The following is a 13254-nucleotide window of genomic DNA, read 5'->3' as shown; positions in this document are numbered from 1 at the left end:
GAGAGAGAGAGAGAGAGAGAGAGAGAGAGAGAGAGAGAGAGAGAATGGCTGAACTACAGTCTTTCCTGTGATGTCGAATGACGCTCCCTTTGGGGATCTCACCTTGGTTCAGTTGAAGCGTTGGGACCTTGGAGTTCTCCTGGTTGAGCTGTCACCTTTGCCGCTTGCCCTCGTCTGTTCTGTTGCTTAGGAAAGGTGTCAGGTTTCCGCTTTTTACGTTTACTCGCCGTATTAGGTGTGATCTGATCCCAAAGGGGTATACTGTATAGCACTCCTTTGGGAGTCCTTGGGAGTCTGGCCACTGCTGCTTGAGTTTCCTTACCCCCATTCCCCACCTCTCCTTCCGTTCCCCACTAGGACGGAGCCCTCGCGCCTTCTGGCTGACTTCTCCTTTTTGCTGAGTGGTCCTCTTACAGCTCCAGCTTCCCAATAAAGTAGGCTGTGGGTCAGGTTTGGGGGAGGGTCAGGAGGGCACGGGATTCCGCTGGGAGCAAGCCCCGTCTTCCTTCTCTCACAGCCCAGATCCACGGAGGAAGGCCATTCTAAGCCTCCCTTTCTCTCTGTCTTCCTCCTCTCCTTCTATCTTCTTTCTCTGCTTTCTTTCCCTCCATTGTTTCCCCAGATATTCTTGCCCTCTCCTTGAATCCTAGTTGCCTGTGTTACCGAGAACTTGTGTGGTCTCTGCCTGTGTGTAGCCGAATGATTACGAGATCGTACTACGGAGGCTCTAGGATTGCACTATCGTTGCATTGTCCGAGAATTCAGCTCATCTGTTTGCTTATGTGAGTCCCTGGCTGAATGTGTTTATGAACTCTCATTCTTCCCAAGATTCTGAGACCTCTGTAAGGGACTCAATCCCCCAGCCTTTACTATGGGCCCTCCTTAGTTGGAGAAACCTTGTTGGGAAAAACCACATCTCAGAGAAGCTGCTTGGTGTGATGGAAAGAGTGTTGGGCATGGTTATCCTTACTAGTTTTGTGGCTGCAGGTGATTTAACTTTTCTGATCCTCAGTTTTCCTATCTGTAAAATAGGAATAATAGTTCAATTCAAGAAACACATAAGCATCTATCTACTACTAGGTGCTAGATTCTAGGGACAGACAAGGGTTTTTTAAAGACCCTCTTTTCAATTGATATATTTCACAGGGCTAGTGTGAGGATCAAAGGAGATCATATGTGTAAAGCAAATTGCAAACCTAAAGGCACTATTTTAGTCCTAATACTGACACTGCTGCATCTTACCTATTTGTAACCGTGGGCATATCATTAAGGCTTCTTGGGACTCAGTTTCCTCAATTGTAAAATTATGTGTGTGTGTATCTCTGTGTGTGTTGGATTAGATTACCACTGAGTCTTCTGGTTGTGTATCTATAATACTATACCCTCATCCCCCACTTTGGAAAATTCATATGTGATCACTTTCCCTGCTACATTTTCCACTAAAGGCATCTTGATTGGGTAAAGCAAGAGCACTATTGAACAGCCAAAGCAGCTTCTGACCTTCCAGGTTCCTTTTCTGACTCTGATGCTAGAGGGATGCTATTTCAAGGAGTGACTTTTCTCTTTCCATTCTGAGAAATCCCAAGGGCTTCTGGGGCTTGCATAGTTTCTCCTGTGATGCAGCAACCAGTCAATCCCTGTTCAAGGCCAGACAGGTTGGAGGCAGGAGCTCAGTTTGGAATTACAAGTGGCACAATGGCCTGTTTAAAGTCATAGCTTTAGAATTTTTACTCTTGACCTAAAAAGGGTGCCCATTGATTAGAGAATGACTAAATTGTAATGTTTGAATGTAATGGAACATTATTGTCATGAGAAATGACAAATGGATGGTTTCAGAGAAGACTGGGAAGACCTGTATGAACTGATGCAAAGTGATATGAATAGAACTAGAACACTTTTTACAATAACAGCTTCATAAACAAAACCATCTTTAAAAGACTTGAGAACTCTGATCAATGGAATAACAAAATGCCAGAGGAGAGAAGATGAAGTATGCTACCCAGAGAAGATTATGGATTTAAGATGCAGAATGATATATACCTTTTTGGACATGGTTAGTGTGGGAATTTGCTTTGTTTATCTGTGCATGTTTACTAGGACGGTTTTCTTTTTCTTTTTGTTCATTGGAGGAGGAAGGTGGGAGAGAGAAAATAATTGCTTGTTAATTGAAAAAAATTTAATTTAAAAAAGTAATTCTTATTCTTGGAGATTATTTTTTCCTTTCTCTCCTACCTACTTCACAGACTTGAATCAGCTGGATATGGGTATGTGCCATTTTTAAAGATTCTAGGTCCTTATTACCTCTTTGACTGACTATTACAATCACAGACAACTACCCCAGGAAGTTCTTTATATAGAGCTTTGCATATCTTCTGGTGCAAGTTCAGGTTCTCTTTGCAGTGGAGATTTAAAAAAAAAGTTTCACTCTTCCTAACTTCTTGCTCTTAAAAATTTACCGTAAGAACTCTGAAAGTTTTCATTTGCTCTCCTCTCATCCATATCATCTCAAGACTAAATGACCCCAGTTCCTTTAATTTTACTCTTAGACTGTTTACTTCCTAGATTTACTTAGTGCCTTTTACCCTAAAAAGACAAAATGCTTTTGTATATAATCAAGCCAGGTTTCCTGAGTGTCTTGGGCCATTAGGTGATCATTTATTGTGATGCTATTACAGAACGCTAAATGGTCTCCTAGTGGCCTGAAAATGAATAAGACCACCCAGGGAATGAGTGGCTCAGGCAGAAGGAACTCAGTCAACAAATATTAGGCTATTTAGATTTATAGAAAGAAAGAACTTTAGCTAGACTGTGCACTACCATGTGCCAGCCACTGACCTAGGCACTGGGGATACAATTACAAAGAATTAAACAATCCCTATTCTCAAGGAGATAATTTTAAAGAAACAACATATTTTTTGGTGTGTGTATGTATGTATAGTGTGTAGATACACATATACATGTGCATATATATGTATGTGTATATATACACACACATATACATACATCTGATACACTGTGTACACACATATACACATACATCTGACATATATGTCTGAAGAGATTAAATACAAATCAGTTCAAAGTAGTAAGGGGAGGAGGTCCCTAATAGAAGGGAGCAGGAAAGGTTTCATGTAGAAAGAAAGTAATGCTCAAGGTAGGTCTTGAAAAAGAGAGGTCTCCTCAGGAGGAGGTGAGGAAAATGTTAATTCCAGCCATGGCCAGTGCAAAGGCATGGAGATGGGAGATGCAGTATGATGTAAGGGGAACGAAAAAAAGACAAATTTGGTTGGATGGAAGAGGGTAAAGGGATAATGTATAGTGAGGGCAGAAGTTGGGGCAAGGTTTTGAAGGGCTTTGAAAGTTAAATAAATTCATATTGTATCCTAGAGGCAATAGGGAGACATTGTAGGTTATTGAATAAGAGAGTGACCTTTCAGACTTGTTTAAGGAAGATTATTTTAGTAGTAGTGTGAAAGATAGACTGGAATGGGGGAGAGACTTGATTTGGGAAAGCCAGTGAGGAGGCTGTTGCAATAACGTAGGCAAGAGGTGATGAGGGCATGAATTAAAGTGGGAGCTGTGTGAATAGAGAGAAAAGGGTTGGATGAAAGATATTGAGGAGCAATAAATAGCAAGATTTGGCAACAGATTGGAAATGTGGACCCTGGAATAAGTGAGACTTAGGAATCAAGGATAATGCTAATATTACAAAACTGGGAGATGAGAATAGTGATGGCTGACAGAAATCGAGAAGTTTGGAAAAAGAACTTTGCTCTTACGCAGAAATAAGCATTAAAGTACCTCATTTATCTCTTTAGGAATCTAGGTATCTAGAGCACTGGAACTGGAGTCAGGAAGACCTGAATTCAAATCCTGCCTCAGTTAGCTGCATGGCCCTAAGAAAGCCACTTCACCTCAGGCTCACTTTCCTCATCTGTAAAATGGGGAAAATTTTGGCATTCCTCAAACGAAATATGTTAAATGTTTTGGTAAGTGCTATATGAATAAAAGCTATCTCCTCAACCTTTGAAAACTAGGTTCATTTTATGAATTGGAAAAACAAAGAAGCCATTATTGTCTTACATGTTGTATTACAAGAACCTTGACATGTTGTTTCATTTAAACCTCATGAAAATCTTGTGAGTGAGTGGGTCTGAGTGTTATCATTTCCATTTTGCAGATCAATTTAAATGACTTTGCCCAGGGTGAAATAACTAGTAAGTGGTTACTGAGACTAGAACCCCAAATTTTTGGCCCTCTGCATAGATTACTTTCCACTATGCCACATAGCTGGGAGCATAACTCAAGTCTTTTAATTCCCCTATTGTTCTTGCCTACAAATTTTTAGCACCCAAGTGAGAAAAGCTGTATTTGAGACCAGGGTGGTGCTATCTAGGGGGAAGTTCATGGTTTGGGATGGTGAAGAAGGAATCATTCTTGGGAGAAATCGCATGGCCTCCTCTCTTTCTCCCCTCCTTTTTCCTTTAATGAGGAGACAGCCTGGTGCAACAGATAGAATAATGGATTTTGTGTCAGAAAGATCTGTGTTCAAATCCTACCTCAGACACCCAATAGCTGTGTGCCACTTGGATCAATCAATCAATAAACATTTATTAAGTTCCTACTATGTGCTAGGCACTGTTCTAAGCATTGGAAATACAAAAAGAAACAAAAGACAGTCACTGCCCTCAGTGAGCTTACAATCTAATGGAGGGATACTATATATGTATGTGTGTGATATGATTATACACATATATGTACATTTACATACATACACACATACATATACATATGTACATAAAGTGTGTATAACTTCAACTATATACAGGATCAGTAGGGAAAAATGACAAGGAAGTTAAGAGGGGTTGGATAAAGCTTCTTTTAGACGGTGAGATTTTAATTGGGACTTCACTTATCCTTTCTGGCCCTGTATTTTCCTCTGTAAAATGAGGAGATTGGATTAAATGAGCTCTAAAGTTTCTTCTAGCTCCAAATCTATGCTCCTATGAAGGATAAGCATGAACATACTTTTAGTTTAAGCAATTAACTCTGTCCAAGGCGCTTCACCGAAGGAAGCAGATATAAAATTGATCTTTGACCTCTTTGACCTCAGTTTATATTCTAGTAGAGAGAGAAGCCAACTTGTAGAAGAGTGGTGGTTAGGCAAGGGAGTTTTGATTTGAGAAGTTTCAGGCATGATGAGTGAAGTTGAGGGACTGCTGCTGATTGTCACACTCTCATGGCTCCCTGTTGCCTCCAGGATAAAATACAACAGTCTCTATTTGGTGTTAAAAGTCCTTCATAACGTACCCCAACATCCCCCTACATGAGCTCGAACACACACACACACATGCACCCCTTTACAATCTTGGGTACTTTTTGATTCAGTGACAATGGTTCCCATGAACAAAACACTCAGCTCTCGGGCATTTTCTCTGGTTATCCCCATGCCTGGGCTGTTCTCTCTTCTCGTCTCCACCTACTGTTTTCCTGTTCTCCTTTAAGTCCCAACTAAATTCACACCTTCAGGAAGCCTTTCCCAACTTCTCTTAGTTCTGGAATCTTCTCTCTCAAGTATACCCTGTTTTCCCTATATATGCTTGTTCCCATATATTTGTTTGCTTGGTGTCTTATCCGTGGGATTGTGATATTGTCTTTTACCTTTCTTTGTATTCCTGGCACTTATCTGTGATAGTAATGGCAATTAAAGATTCCCCTGTATTGGCTTGGTTTTCAAATTGATTGTGTTAAAACCCAGAGTTTGTTAATCCTACCTGTGGGATGGGCTTGTTGATATGAAAAGAAAGTCCTGAACTGGGAGGAGCTGGTGATGTAGATTTGGAGAGACACTAGAGAGAGGCGGAAGATCTTTTTTTTGGAAGCAGCACCTTGTGGAGGGAGAGAGACTAAGAGAATTGCTGGTGGCCACTTTGGATTGCCCTGGACTTTTGAGACCTGCCCCCTGAGCTGCCAAGGACTGAGGAGACATGGCTGTTTTGCTGGTACTTTGTCTGTCTGTTTTGATGTTGTTTTGCCAGATTTGTCCACTGGTGAAAGACAGTCCTTTTGTTGAAGAAGTCCTGGAACCTGGCTGTTCGCTAAGAAGCCCTGAGACTGTCCTGCAGACAGAGAGTGAATACTGTCCACTGGTGAGGGACAGTGCTGTTGTTGCAGGGGTCTGGAGACTGTCCTGCAGACAGAATGAACACTGTCCACTGGTGAGGGACAGTGCTGTTGTTGCAGGGGTCTGGAGACTGTCCTGCAGACAGAATGAATACTGTCCACTGGTGAAGGACAGTGCTGTTGTTGCAGGGGTCTGGGAGCCTTTCTGTTGGTTCAGAAGCCCTGAAGAAGGATTTTCTTGTTGTATGTTTACAGAAATCCTGGGAGAGGGCTTTGCTAATGTGTTCAGGGGTTCTAGGACTGTTCTACAGACAGAGGATAAATTCATGAAGGGACTGGCAATGTATCTTATGGCCTTGCTAAGCCTTGTCTCCCCAGGAACTAAGATTGCTGAGAACTTGCCTCGTGTCAAGATGAAGAAAAGACCTCCATTTGGGTATTAAGTGCTGTGTTTAAACTTGATGTAACTCTGGGGTAGATTCAATTGTGATCCAGGGGTGGGGAACTTTTGACCTTATTGTGCTCTGTGATTGACAAATGAAGGTACTTTACCTATGTTTGGAAACTAATCTCCATTTGAGAAGAGGGGTTTTGTGGTGGACTTAATTAAGGTATAGCCTAGGGGTGGAGTAGTATTTAGAACAGGGACTTTGTAATTGATTGAATGATTGGAAGATCCTGGGGTGGGGTAGTCCTTGGAGATTATTTAATCACACTTAGAAAATGCTGTATTTTGAATGATGTCATGTTTTGATCTTCTCTGTTCTTGGTTTGTCACTGAATAAAATAGAGAGCACCTATGCTGGTATTCTGAACCTTGGGAAGTTGCCTTTCCTTGGCATTACATTACATTATCACATTGCCTGACACGTGCTGGGTGCTTAATAAATATTTGTCGATACATGGAATATCAAGAAGAAATAGAAAACATCAATAAAACAAAATTTTAAATGCTTATTGACTATCCAGTAGCAATAGTTTGAGGTGATTACTGTTCCCAGAACAAGAGGTGGGAGAGGGGGTGTTCTTTGGAGAAGGGGACCATGCCTTCACAGTAGCAAGGCAGATGATAAGATGTCCAACTGGTTGTCTTTACCAAACGTGAAGCAAGGTGTGATGATGGCTAAATATAATAGGTTAGGTGATTTTCATTCACTCATTATTCACACATCAGTTAGAATAGCTTAGTCCCAGGGAAGAGTTCCAAAGCTGAGATTAATTCCCCATGGGAGAGTGGATCAAGCCTCTGGTCCAGAGGGTGTGATTATAGGTGGAAAGGGGTACGACAGCAGCAGAGCAGATGGCAATATGCCCAGGGAATGTCTGGGTATTATTAACTTTATCATCTGGGTGACCCAGGCCCTGTTTTCCCCTCTTTTTACATTGTTGTGGTTGTGGTAAACTTCTGAATATGAAGAGGGGTTAAAAGGAGAAGATGGATTTCAGGGCATGGAATTTTATTGTTAGTTATCACATTTCTTTCTTTAAAAAAAACTTTGATGCCTTCTGCCTTTATATCATAGTCTACAACCCACCTCCATATTTAACCCTTCCTTTTGACAATAAAAAACAATTAAGTAAAAACATCGTCTATGAAGACCATGTCAGACAGTGCATATAATACTCTGCCCTAGCAGTCCTCCATCTCTTCGCTATGAGGAAGGATGTATATTTCTTTGTTTTGTTTTTTATTACTCAAAATTCCTTTCAGTGAACTTTTTGTTTACATTGCTGTATTCTTTGTGTATGTCATTTTCTCAGTTTTGTTTGTTTCATTCTACATCAATTCATTCAAATCTTCCTGTGTATCTCTATTCAGATACACACACACACACACACACACACACACACATATATATAATATTTGTTACTTTGTGTTGCAGAGTAATATGCCACAACATTTTTCAGCCAACTCCAGATGATGGCCACCCACTTTGTTTCTTCACTTCCACAAAGAATGTTGCTATGACTATTCTGTTATATATTGACTCTGGGTTGGGTTGGTTTTTTCCTTCTTTCTCTGTCTTTGACTTCCTTGAAGTTTATGTGAAGTAGCAGGAGCGTTGGGTCTAAGGAAAGAGACAGCTTAATCTCCTATATTTTTCAGAAGGCAGTAATGGAAAGGATGTCCATGGCTGGGTGGGCTCAATTGATTATAAAACACTTGTTTTCTTGAGCCCAAAGTCATGACACAAAGTGACACAAATCTATGCATCGTACAGGAAAGACAAGTCAGAGGATACATACTGATAAGGGGTCATCTTTATATATTAGGAATAGCTCCATATACATTCTCTAACCTTCCGATTCACCTGCCAAAGTGATATTCCTAAAACCAAGATCTGACCATGTCACCTGTCCTACCCAAAATCTTCAAATGGCTCCCTATTAGGGACGTGATTAAACAACAACAATAACAACAATATGTTCTGTCTCCTCCCACCCCCACCCCCCATTTTGTGGAATGTAAGATCCTTAAGGGTAAAGACAATTCCTCAACACTTTGGACACATAATAGTCACTTGATAAATGTTTGTTGAATTTTGTGAGAACTGATAAGAGCTGTATCTCACACTGTACTCCTATCAACCAATAAATCAATTAACAAGTATTTAGTGTTCCAGGCATCGACCTAAGCACTGGGAAGAAAAAGACAAAAGTGAAACCTAGTCTTCTTCCGATAAGCTTACAATCTAATTGAGGAGCTAATATGTATGTGTGTATACATACATACACACACATATATGGTGTGTATAAAACATATATATTATACTATATAATATTTTATATTATCATATATTTATTTATTTAAAAATCTAAATTTAATTATTTATTTATCTTTATATTATATTTAATTATATTAATATATAATATTAATATTTATAAATATTATATATTTATTTTATATATTATATATTTATTTATATAATATAAGACATTATATATATATATATGTATGTATGTATGTATACTCAGAATAGGGTTGTTTAGGAAGGGAGTGTCCTAACAGGCAGTGCTGGGGAACCAGGAAAGAGTTCATGGAGAAAATGGAGTTTGAACCGAATTTTGAAGGATCAAGGATTCCAGGCATTAGAGGTAAGGAAGAAATGCATCCCAGGCAGGAGGACAGCCAGCCAAGGGCATAGCTCACAGGTAGAGCAGAATTTGAATCTGTATCCTCTGTAGCTAGGTGGTGGTAGTGTAGTGGATAAAATGCAGGACCTGGAGTCAGGAAGACTCATCTTTTTCTTCTTTTTTTTTTCTTTTTTGGAGAGGCAGTTGGGGTTAAATGACTTGCCTAAGGTCACACGCTAGGTAAGTGTTAAGTGTCTGAGGTTGAATTTGACTCAGGTCCTCCTGACTCCAGGGCCGGTGCTCTATTCATTATACCACCTAGCCACTCCTGGAAGATCCATCTTCATGAGTTCAGATTTGACCTCAATTACTAGCTGTGTGACCCTGGACAAGTCACTTACCCCTGTTTGCCTCAGTTCTAGAAAAGGAAATGGCAAACTATTCAAGTATCTTTGCTGAGAAAGCCCCAAATAGGGTCGAGAAGAGTAGGACAAAACTCAATAAAAAGCCTGATTCTAGTCTGAGCCTCTTCCTACTCTATTGTGATTCACCCTCACATTAGGAAGCTAATAGCAAGGTAGAAAACAGGAAGAGATGGGATCAAGGGGGCATATGAAGAGGTTGGTCTTGGTGAGGAGGAAGCCACCTTTTCATCAGACTGAAGTAATCAAGGAAATAGCAGGGGATGATGTCGAGATGGGCACATGAGATAGTTCTTGAACTCACATTTTTTTCTATAAATCATAAGTGAGGCCTCAAGTGAGGAGGAAGAGGGAGGGAGAGAGACAGATAGAAAGACAGAGAGAGACAGACAGAGAGAAAGAGAGAGAGAGACAGAGACAGACAGAGACAGAGACAGAGAGAGAGAGAGAGAGAGCAAGCGCTATTGGAGACAAGATCTTCATGTAAGGATTGTGACCTTGTATGACAGACTGAAGCCAAAAGAGATCAAGAAATGAAATATGCTCCACAATAACCAAATTTCCAACCCATACACACCCAGACTTTGGTTCAGAGTTCTTCTGGCCCCATTAGTTCATCAATTAATGACACCAGTAGGTCATGAACTAAGCTTTACCCTAATCCTTCCTTGTTTAGGTGGATGAATTGAATTCTGTGAGTCTGAGGTTTGAACGCAAGCTTCTTGGCCCACAGAGAGGAAAATTGACCAAAGCTGAGTCTTACCCAAAGAGTTTATGGGTTAGAAATTGACCTTGAGGTCAATTGCCCCTCTCATTCTCATCTCCAGGCTCCAGTCTCCTCACTTATAGTTTGAGTTTTGTTTTGTTTTTGGAGGCATTCAGTTAAATGACTTGCCCAGGGTCACATAGCTAGTATGTATCTGAGACTGGATTTGAACTCAAGTCCTCCTGACTCCAGAGCCAGTGCTCTATCTACTGTGTCACCTAGTGGCCCCAACTTATAATTTGAATAATATCGTGTGTGTGTGTGTGTGTGTGTAGACTAGTATAGTATATATTTATATTATTTGTATATTTATAAATATATATTCCTTTTCAAAAATACATAATATCTATTTTCTCAGTCCCCATAGTCCAAGGTCAGACTATCTTCTGCCAAGATTCATATACAGATGCACAGATAACATGGGAGATGCTCTGCTGGATGTTGGTTCAGTGGGCAGAAAGCAAGGTGCTGGAGGGGAGCCAAGCTGAGTTTGGCTGTCACTGCCTAAAATATCCAGCAGGGGGCACACTCACCCTTTCAGTTGTCATCTGCGGGGGTTGTGATTGGCAAGCCAAGGCGGGGGTGACTGTGTCTTGGCCCCAGCCCTAGAGTGGATCTGAGCGAGGGAGGGAGGAAGGGAAGGAGGGAAGGAGCTGTTCCTGGGAGGCCTGTCACATCCCAGCTCAGAGCATCAGTAGAACATGGAATTGCTACAAAGCTGGCACGACCCATCCCCTGGGGACCAGGTTGGCTGGGGTGGAAAGTGGAGAAGGGGGTCCTGAGCCTACAGGTTTTTGGGAATTCAAATCTTCTTGGGATGGGGATTGGGGGCGGGCTGGTATGTATGGTGGGAATGATAGGCATTCTTATCCTAAAGGGAATGATAGAATCATAGAATTTAGATTTAGAATGAGAAAGGACCTCAGCAGTCAATCCCCTTATTTTACAGAAGAGGAAACTGAGGCCCAAAGAGAAGTGACTTTTCCAAGGTCACACAGCTGGCAGGTAGTGGAGCTGGGATTTGAAGCCAGGGTGGTATAGAAGATTGTTAGCCCTGGAGTCAGAAGATCTGGGTTTAAATCTGCCCTGTCACTTACTAGCTATGTGACCCTCGGTGAATCACTTAACTTATATGGGCCTTCTTTTTTTCAGTTATAAAACTGAGGGGGTTAGAATAAATGGTTTCCAAGATCCCTTCCAGTTCAGGACCTATGACCCTACAATGATGATTCCATAGCCTCAGTTCATTCTATTGCCCCATGCTGCCTTAGATTAGAGGGATTAGAAATGCTATAGGGAGATACATGCCCTTCTAGTCAGGTAGGGGAAGGTCAATCAGTCAGTCAATAAGCATTTATTAAGCACCTATTATGTACCAGACATTGTGCTAAGCTCTGAGAATACTGAGAAAGGCAAAACACAAACCCAGTCCCCGATTTCAAGTTTGCTTTCACTAACTAATGGGAAGAAATAACATGCCAACAACCAGGTACAGACAACCCACATCCAGGAAAAACTAGTCAGGTTTAAAGAGCCAGTCCCCAGACTGGGGAGTCAGACGCCCTGGATTCTAGTTTCAGTTCTGCCACCAAGAAGTTATGTTTGGGCCCCCATTTCCTCATTTATAAAATGAAGGTGATGGAAAGGGGCTTGGTTTTGGAGTGAGGGGACCTGATTTTGAATGGTAGTTATATTCTTTATTACCTATGAGGCATTGGGAAAATCACTTAACCTCCTTGGGCCTCAGTTTCCTTATCTGTAAAAAGTTCCAGATGACCTCTGATGCTCCTTCCAGCTCTAAATCTTTTGTTCTGTGGCCAGATGACTTCTTTAAGTCCTATGAATCTACAGTAAGGCTACCTATAATCTGAGCTAGTCTCCAAGAGGTAACAAATCTTACCATTTAACCACATTGCAGAGATTTCTCTCCAAGTATATGATTTTTCCCAAATCCCTTGCTTCCTGGGTTTCTCCCAACTCTTTATGTCCTATGGGATCTGAGGCTGGGGGATGTGGATAAGGGACAGGTCCAGAGTCCCAGACTGGCCTTTGGCATGGTGGGGTCCCAGGAACCATTGCCAAGCAGTTCTGATGCTTGGGGAAGGAGGTGGGACTTTTATTCCACCATATTTAGGCCCAGGCCTTCTCAGATAGCTTCAAGGGCAGTCTTGAAGCAGAGAAAGTACCTAAACATAAAACTGGGAGTTGGGATTCCTGGGTCTATTTCTGGTTCTGACATTAATGAGGCACAGATAAATAAATTTTTCTTTCCAGCTTCAATTTCCCAGCCTGTGAAATGAGATAAGAAGTCTGGGTTTTTAGGCAGGTGGGAAAAGGGGAAAGAACTTGTTGCCTCATCCTTAGGATACAGAGGAAGGCAGCAGCAGGACCCACATTTAGAGAGGATGGGCATTCTCAGATGACTGTGTTATGTTGTTGGCAGGTGCAGAGGGCTTCAGATGAAGGGTTTGGGATTTCCCTTGCAAAGTGCATTCAAAAGGGTTAAGAGAGGAACTTGATCCATGGCAGTGCAGAGGAAGTCCCTGGGGCCTGACTTCATTGAAGGGTGTTGGGTGTGGGTGTGGGTCAGATAGGGGTAAAGAGAGGCCCAGAAAGCCAAAAGGGAAAAAAGAAGTTGGGGAGGATAAGGGAGAATGGAGTTAAGTGATAGAGAGAAGAGGGCATGGGGGAGCTGGGGAGCTCTGTAGAATACAGTGGTGATTGTCAGCTATGAACTCTGGGTTGTTTTGGTTACAGATTTTTTTTTTAACATAATAGCTGTCCTCCCCACTCCCCACCCTATACATTGTGTGGACTTCCCTATAGACAAAGACAAAAGCAACTGTCCACCTTGCTTGGCTGATCCCA

The sequence above is a fragment of the Petaurus breviceps genome, unplaced genomic scaffold, assembly GCF_028583685.1.
Source record: "Petaurus breviceps papuanus isolate PSGF00001 unplaced genomic scaffold, PetGlider_PUasm1.0 77, whole genome shotgun sequence".
Taxonomy (NCBI): Eukaryota; Metazoa; Chordata; class Mammalia; order Diprotodontia; family Petauridae; genus Petaurus; species Petaurus breviceps.
Note: the sequence above shows the minus strand (reverse complement) of the source record.